The following is a 7569-nucleotide window of genomic DNA, read 5'->3' on the forward strand; positions in this document are numbered from 1 at the left end:
CACAGTCAAAATCCAAAATTCATTTGAGTTCTGCACAGGCCAAACTGGTAAGTTTAAATATGATAGATATCACCATCCCTGCTTCTTTCAAGTCTTGGACTGTGGCATTAATTCATAGAGTTCCCTGAGTGATGCTGTTTTTCTTCTGGTTTTCTGTTTTACTTCTTAGTAGGGAGGGGAAGTTGCAGGGTCTTTCATTTGTCAGGCTTACACACCAAAAAAGGCAAGGCACAGGCTGGGGTATACCCACTGCTGAGGAGCCAATTCTAGACTGCAGCTAAGCAGTTTTAAATTCTGCAACTCTATTCTGAGGGGTGGTGGTGGATGGTACAGGAAGCCTCATACCTCCTCAGAACCCAAGAGGCAGTGGCAGCCTTCAGGTAACATAAGGAAGTGAGTAAGAAATGGCCCAGAACAGCTCTCACAGACCTTCCATCCTCTTGTGTTCCAGGTGGGATCACAAGGTGTTCTGCCAAAAGTCAGATTACCTGTGATTCAAACCTTTGCCTGTGAGGCTTATGTTGTTATACGCAAGGTTGCCAGGGTGCCCAGGTGGAGCCATTCCCCTACATGTCCACACCCTTTGGCCTTTTACATATTTAACCAAGAATTCTTGGTAGCAAAGGCCATCCCATCACATGCTCTAAGTAACTGATAATGGAAAATCACATTGTCCTGGACTTTCTGCTGGCCAGTTACTGTGGTGTGTGTATGTGGTTGCCAACACCTCATGCTGCACCTGGGTTTATGACATAGTTAACTGACTTGGCCCAGATGGAGAGTCATACTAGCATAGACCCTCTTGTCCAGTGTTGTCCAAGACATGAAACAGATTCGGTCTAAGCCTCTATCAGTGCACTTATGCTATAGAATTTAGAAGAATCAGTAGTCAATGAGAAATGTACAAAAATGTCTAACAATAATATCAGTGTCCACAAAGTCAATTTTGTTCTGTTGTTTCAAGTGGAGGCTCTTCCTTTCTAGTATCAGTGGCTATTGGGAGGTTTCTGATGAAGATTCAAGGCTGGCCAGCATATTGGAGGGTGGTAGTGGCAGTCTGGGTTAAATTGGCCAAATTCCCTGCAGACAAATAGCTCAGAGTGAGATTAGGTACCTCCCTTTACCCTTGACATCCCAGGCTCTAAAGTATTTTCTTCCCATCAGCCAGGGTCCTTCCACAGCCAGATAATCAGAATGACCAGTTCCTGCACCTGTCACTCCATCATGTTTGAAGAATGCTTCCCGTGTCTTACCCACACCATAAACTCAGACTCATCCCGATGTGGCTCAGCAGTATATGTACTTTTTACTACTCTTGAAAATTTCTCTCACCCCCTGATGTGTGGTCGCAACAGGACCACCTTAGGAGTTGTAGTGGAATATGACAACCTCATATTCCTGATCATTGTCGTAGGCATAATTGCATCAATTCAACAAATATAGCCAGATGGCAGAAGAAACACCAGATTAGAGTCACCCACCCCCCATTCATTTTGCTACTCTGAAACTCCAGTAGCCCAGTTTCCCAAGAGATAAGCATGGGAGGTACAGCAAGAAGGGTTGATTATGCAGTATGGGAATATTACAAGCAATCTAGGTCTCCTCCATCCCCCAGCATGACCAACATTCTATTTAAATAGGTGGTACTATTTCTAGGAATTGCTACATTTAGACCCCAAAGTGTCTTTATGAAGAGTATGCTCCACTGGGAGCTGAGCCTACTTTGTCAGTTATCTTGGTCAGTTTTTCCTTTCAGAGGGACCCATTCCATCCTTTAAGGGCACCTGCTACCTGGCAGTACAGGCTTGACAAGCTTGTGTATTCCAATGATGTTCATCATTGAAGGATCCTTTCTCTTTGGCATCCACATGGGTCACAAACAGGGGGTTTGGGTCTTGTGCAATGTGCTGCCATAATGTTTGTCCCCATAGAAAATGAAACTTTTTCATCCAGTTGTCCCACCACGCTGATTGCCTCAGTTGCCTCAGAGTCAGTGAAAATATAATAAGGTGCACTTGGGTGGGGGGGGGTGTTTCCAGGCAAGCATCACAGTCTACAGCTCCCTCCACTGAGCAGAGTTCCCTTTACCATGCACAGTTCTAAGCAGTTTTATTTGGGTATACCCCATCATCCTTTAATTAGCCAGTCTGTCTGTGAGCCAGGTCCAGGTAGCCTCAGGAAACTGGGTGTAACAAAGCCTGGAAGAAGCTGGAGTGGCTGGCACAGACCCTGCATCTGAGATAGCCATGTTTGGCCAACGAGTGGGCACTTTTTCATGTACGTGTAAGATGTCATTAATGCCTGGTTTAATTTCCTGAATATACCATTTCCATTAGTAATGGAGGCTTGTTTGGCAATACCCACTTTGTTGGTGTTCTTATTTCTGACCCATGTCAGGATAGGGATGTCAAGGTGTAGTACCACCTGCTGTTACTTTTTTAGCTTTTCAGTGTCCACTAGAACCCAATAACAAGCACTGACAGTCTCTTAAATGGAGTATACCAGGTGGCAGTGTCAGGCACAGGTACTGCAAAGTGACATTCTCAGGTTGTTAAAAACATCATTCTCGGGAATTCCCTTGTGATCCAGTGGTTAGGACTCTGCGGTTTCACAGCTGGGACCCGGATTCGATCCCCGTTTGGGGAACTAAGATCCCATGAGCCAGGCAGCATGGCCAAAACAACAAAACAAACAAGAAAAAAACATAATTCTCTGCGCCAGCGCTGGGTTGAGGGCTCCTGGGTTTCCCCACTTGTGAGTGAGTGGCCATCAGGCGTGGAGTCCAGCGCCTGTGGTAATGGGTTTTAAAAAATCCATCTTGAAGAAGAAAGATCTTAAGCAATATAAATTCAGAAGCTTATGAAAAGAGGCCTCCAATCCTAACGTCTTCAAAACGAGATATATCACCTTATATTGCAAATGTTGGCGAAATGAAGCATTACTTGTGTGGCTGCTGTGAGCTTTCAACAATGTAGCAGCCACATTTCACATTCGGAAAGTCCTCTTTCCAGCGACAGCTGTATGGAATCAAAACCCGGGATGCAGTATTTCACTTGAGGAGGGATGGATTTTGAAACTTGTATCCCAGAATCCTTCTCCCATTAATGCAGAAGACAGCTACGCTGGCACTTATGTTTTGCCTCTATGAGGATTTATCTTGCCTTCCCTGTAAGCCTATTAGTTCCCCAGAGGTTGCAACCCTGAGCCCAGCAGCAGTACTTGCGGGGTCAACAGAAGAAATTTTCAGTCCACTGGAAAGAGTTCAAACATTGCTTCAAGACCACAAGCATCACGACAAATTTACAAACGCTTACCAAGCTTTCAAGGCACTGAAATGCCATGGAATTAGTATTTATCGAGGTTTGGTGCCCATTCTTTTCTGTAACGGATTCAGCAATGTCTTTTCTTTCTTTTTTTGGCTTTCGAGGTCCCATTAAGGAGCAACTGTCTCCACTGTAGGTATCATGGATGTGGGTGGTATGTCCTTCTAGGCCTCAAGGCCGGTGAGGAGAGGGAACAAGACAGAGCCTTTCTAATCTCTGAACGATGTTCTCGGGAAGTGAAGCTGGGGTTGGTGGTTGGGTGGGAGGCCGACGGCTGCGTCCACACGGGCCTCCGGGCAGGTGATGTGGGCCGGTGTCCGAGTCTTTGGGCAACGTGGCTGAGGTTGAAGGACGGCGTGTGTCTATCCAGCAGGGCTGCCACCATCTCGGGAGCCTGAGGGCCTTGAAGGCCCTTATTCCTTTCCCTGCCCAGGCTCGCCGCTGGGAGTGAGCAACTCAGAGAACTGGATGGCAGACCCACTGCAAGGTACTGGAGGCAGGAGCAGCATCCCCCCAACTCCCCCCACCAGTGCTGCAGACTAGTGAAGGGTTGCCAGCGTGTGATCACCAACAGCTGAGTATGGGACAGGCACATTGTCCTGCTAGGAGGTTTTTTTGCGGGGGAAGCGGGGTGGGGCATTTGTTTGTTTTTGAAATCTATTAATTTATTGAGTAAAAATGAAATCAATGTCAGACATTAAATTCAGTTTGGTTCAAATTTGGCTGATGTTCATTTGCAGCAGAGATGAATGGAGGTGAAGAGAAGACACAGTGACGCTGGCAAGGGGACACCGAACAAAACCATTCTCTGCTGATTATAAAAGTGGGCATCATGCAGCCAGCGTGAGTCACCTAGCAAAGGAGGACATGACGTTTAATGAGCAGGGATAAAACCAAAGTAATTAACAACTTTCAAGAAAAGAGAGGCCAGAGCTTTTAGAGGACAAGATGCAGAAGGGGCTTGTTGGAGAACAGTGTTGGGTGCAGAGCTGCCAGCTCACTTGGGGAACACAGTGATCACGTCATTGGAGCCCTCGGGTGGAGTGACCCACTCCCAGGCATGCTTTTCACAGTAGATCTGATCCTCCACAAAGAAATGGCCTTTCTGTTTCAGGTTGGTGCCACAGTCCGTGCACACATAACACTCAGGGTGGTGGGGACGGTCCCGCAGCTTCACAAAACACACCAGCAATGCCAACGCCACATTTATCACACATGAGCAACTTCTGAGCATTTCTAATCCATGCAGCCACTTTAGTGACTGGAGCCTTAACACTTCTGAATCATGATGGCTTGTTGGGATTCTCTTTCTTCTCAGACTCCAGGATTTCCTGCAAAACCAGGAATGAAGAGGACTGTTTCAGAGCCTCATTTAACTCATGTTTCTCTGAAGAAGACTTCAGAATCTTTGTCAATGACGTGTCTGCTTGGAAGCTGAGAATGGTCTAAGGCTCTGCCATTCGTCTCCTGCCCGCTGGCTGCCTTCTTTGACTCCAAGGCATTGTTGAAGTTGGAGATGTTTTCAGAAGAGTAGAGGTCAGCTGGGTTGTTGTACTGGTTTGTGATGACCCTGGGGGTAGAGCTGGAGGCACATGAGACGGTAAAGGGCATGGAACTTTTGTTGTGGGTGCTTCCTATGTGTAGGACCTCTTGGGGTTCAGAGACTAAATTCTTCTTGTATGGGTGATGTTTCCCTTCCTCTGTCACCAGAGGAGACCAGATTTTCTTTCATATCTAGCTACTATGAAAGTCATGTTGTCTGTGCAGCCCTTGATTTTGTTCTGAGCTTCCAAGTGCATCATATTGCTGGTATTTTCCCCATCAATGGCTGTGATTACACACAGAATTAGCTATAGCAGTTTTGCTTCTGGGAGTGACCCAGGAACTAGCGAGAGGCTGCTTGAAATCCTTGCCCCCCACAAGGCAGAAGCTCCAGGGTCCCTGGCCCTGGAGGACTATTTACAGGGTGGTCATGGCACGGCGATGGTGGGCGGAAACCCGAGGGGACAGATGGGGCAGGACACAGAGTGATGCACTGTGGACCCCGGCAGCTGTCCTGCTAGGAAGTTTTGAATGCTGAAGAATGGCGATCAGCAGTGCAGAGTTTTAAAGCTCGTGGCAGCAGCTCGTGGCAGCAGCAGTAATCCAGCTAGCCCAAGAAGAGGTTATGCTGCAGCAGGAGCAGAATTTGAAGCCCTGAGGACCAGTAGTCGCTGTCAGCTTGGACTCTGAATCTAGGCTTCAACATCTGGTGTAGAAACACTCTCATCTTGTGCTGAGTATCAAAGGGGACTTTCTTACCGATGAGAGAGTGAAGAAATGGATTTGGCAAACTTCTCCTGAGACAGGCACTTTTGGTATCATTAATGAGTTTCCTAGTATTGTCTCTTAACCAAAAGGAGCTTTTGTACACTAAATATTGTATGAATTTGTTATATTGGGTGAGGGTCTGAGTTCTTTGAACTGGAAACTTCTTGAAATTAATATCTCCATGCAATTACCATAAACATACCATAATAAATGGTCTTTGTTGTTGGTTCTTAAAAAAGAAAAAAAAAAGGAGTATCTGCTTACTACTATGACTCACAGGGCTCATTTGGTCATGACTTTGTCTGTGGAGTTGTATTGGGTGCCATGTTGGGAATCTTGTTTTCCCAGTTAATGTTGTAAAAACTCCCATGTAGTCTCAGATTGGTGGGAAACTTCAATCTTTTCCCAAGTTTTTCCAAAATGTCTGGCTAGAACAGGACAGAAAACTGACAAGTCTTTTCAGAAGTGCCCACCTGAATTACCACTGGTCCCTCATCTCTTGGGGAATAATTAATGTGACTTATGAGTTCTTCTTAAAGATTATATCAAAGAAATCAGTTAAATGACATTTATCAACTGAATAGACCTAAGAAGAATGCAGTTTTGCTTCATTACTAATTAGCCAAATACAAGTTGGTGTCATATGACTGGGGCACATGAATTACGGGCATAGCTGCTTTGCTTAAGCACAAACAGATTCAGAATAAAAGGCTTCAGTAGGGGAAAAAAATCTATTATCATACAAATAGATGATGAGCATATGTCAAAGTTTTATTTAACTGCTTAATTAAGGAAGCAGAAGAGTGACAAAACTAATTTCATGAGGATACGAGAAACTGGGATTTATATAGAGGAAAGATAGCTGAATAGAATACAAAATGTTATTGTGCCAAAGGATAATAAAGCTGCAACCTTCAGGGTTATCATCTTTACCAAATACAAAACTCATCACAACTTATCATTTTCCTACAAGTTCACCTTTACCTGTACTAAATTATAGAACTTCATTATAAAATTAATTATTAATAAGTCAACAAAGTTACATCCCTGAGAGAGTTAGATGATCTCCAGGATGCTTAATAAAAACGCTCTTAGAATGTTATTTAAAGGTCATAAAATCATCTTTTTGCTTTATTTCAAAGTTTGGGGTAATTTTACTATACAGTAGTTTAATATTAAGCAATTTTCACACACCTGCCCCAGGAGACATGTACAAGCATTCAAAGCAGCATTGTTTGTATTAACAAAACTCAAATATCCATAAAGAACATCATGGAAACATCATTACAATCATTACAATGAGTACTACCTCAGTTAAGATGAAAAAGTCGTTATTTGTAGTGAGGTGGATGGACTTACAGTCTGTCATACAGAGTGAAGTAAGTCAGAAAGAGAAAAACAAATACCGTATGCTAACACATATATATGGAGTCTAAAAAAAAATGGTCATGAAGAATCTAGGGGCAAGATGGGAATAAAGATGCAGACCTACTATAGAATGGACTTGAGGATACAGGGAGGGGGAAGGGTAAGCTGGGACAAAGTGAGAGAGTGGCATGGACATATATACACTACCAAACGTAAAATAGATAGCTAGTGGGAAGCAGCCACATAGCACAGGGAGATCAGCTCCGTGGTTTGTGACCACCTAGAAGGGTGGGATAGGGAGGGTGGGAGGGAGGGAGATGCAAGAGGGAAGAGATATGAGGACATATGTATATGTAAAACTGATTCACTTTGTTATAAAGCAGAAACTAGCACACCATTGTAAAGCAATTATACTCCAATAAAAATGTTAAAAAATAAATAAAATAAAATAAAACAAAAAAAGATGAAAAAGCACACCTACATGTTCCTAGATAGAATTATGTAACAAACATAATTGTATCAGTGTGGTAGATTGAGTTACAGCCTACATTTATGACTTCCTTCTGTT

General features: G+C 44.0%; 2 pseudogenes; one reads left to right on the forward strand and one right to left on the reverse strand.

The window, feature by feature from the left end:
- Positions 1 to 2824: 2824 nt before the first annotated feature.
- Positions 2825 to 6199, forward strand: LOC103087257 (solute carrier family 25 member 51-like; annotated as a pseudogene).
- Positions 4321 to 5297, reverse strand: LOC103086986 (PDZ and LIM domain protein 1 pseudogene; annotated as a pseudogene).
- Positions 6200 to 7569: the final 1370 nt, after the last annotated feature.

Source organism: Lipotes vexillifer, unplaced genomic scaffold (assembly GCF_000442215.2).
Source record: "Lipotes vexillifer unplaced genomic scaffold, Lipotes_vexillifer_v1.1 scaffold3206, whole genome shotgun sequence".
NCBI lineage: Eukaryota > Metazoa > Chordata > Mammalia > Artiodactyla > Lipotidae > Lipotes > Lipotes vexillifer.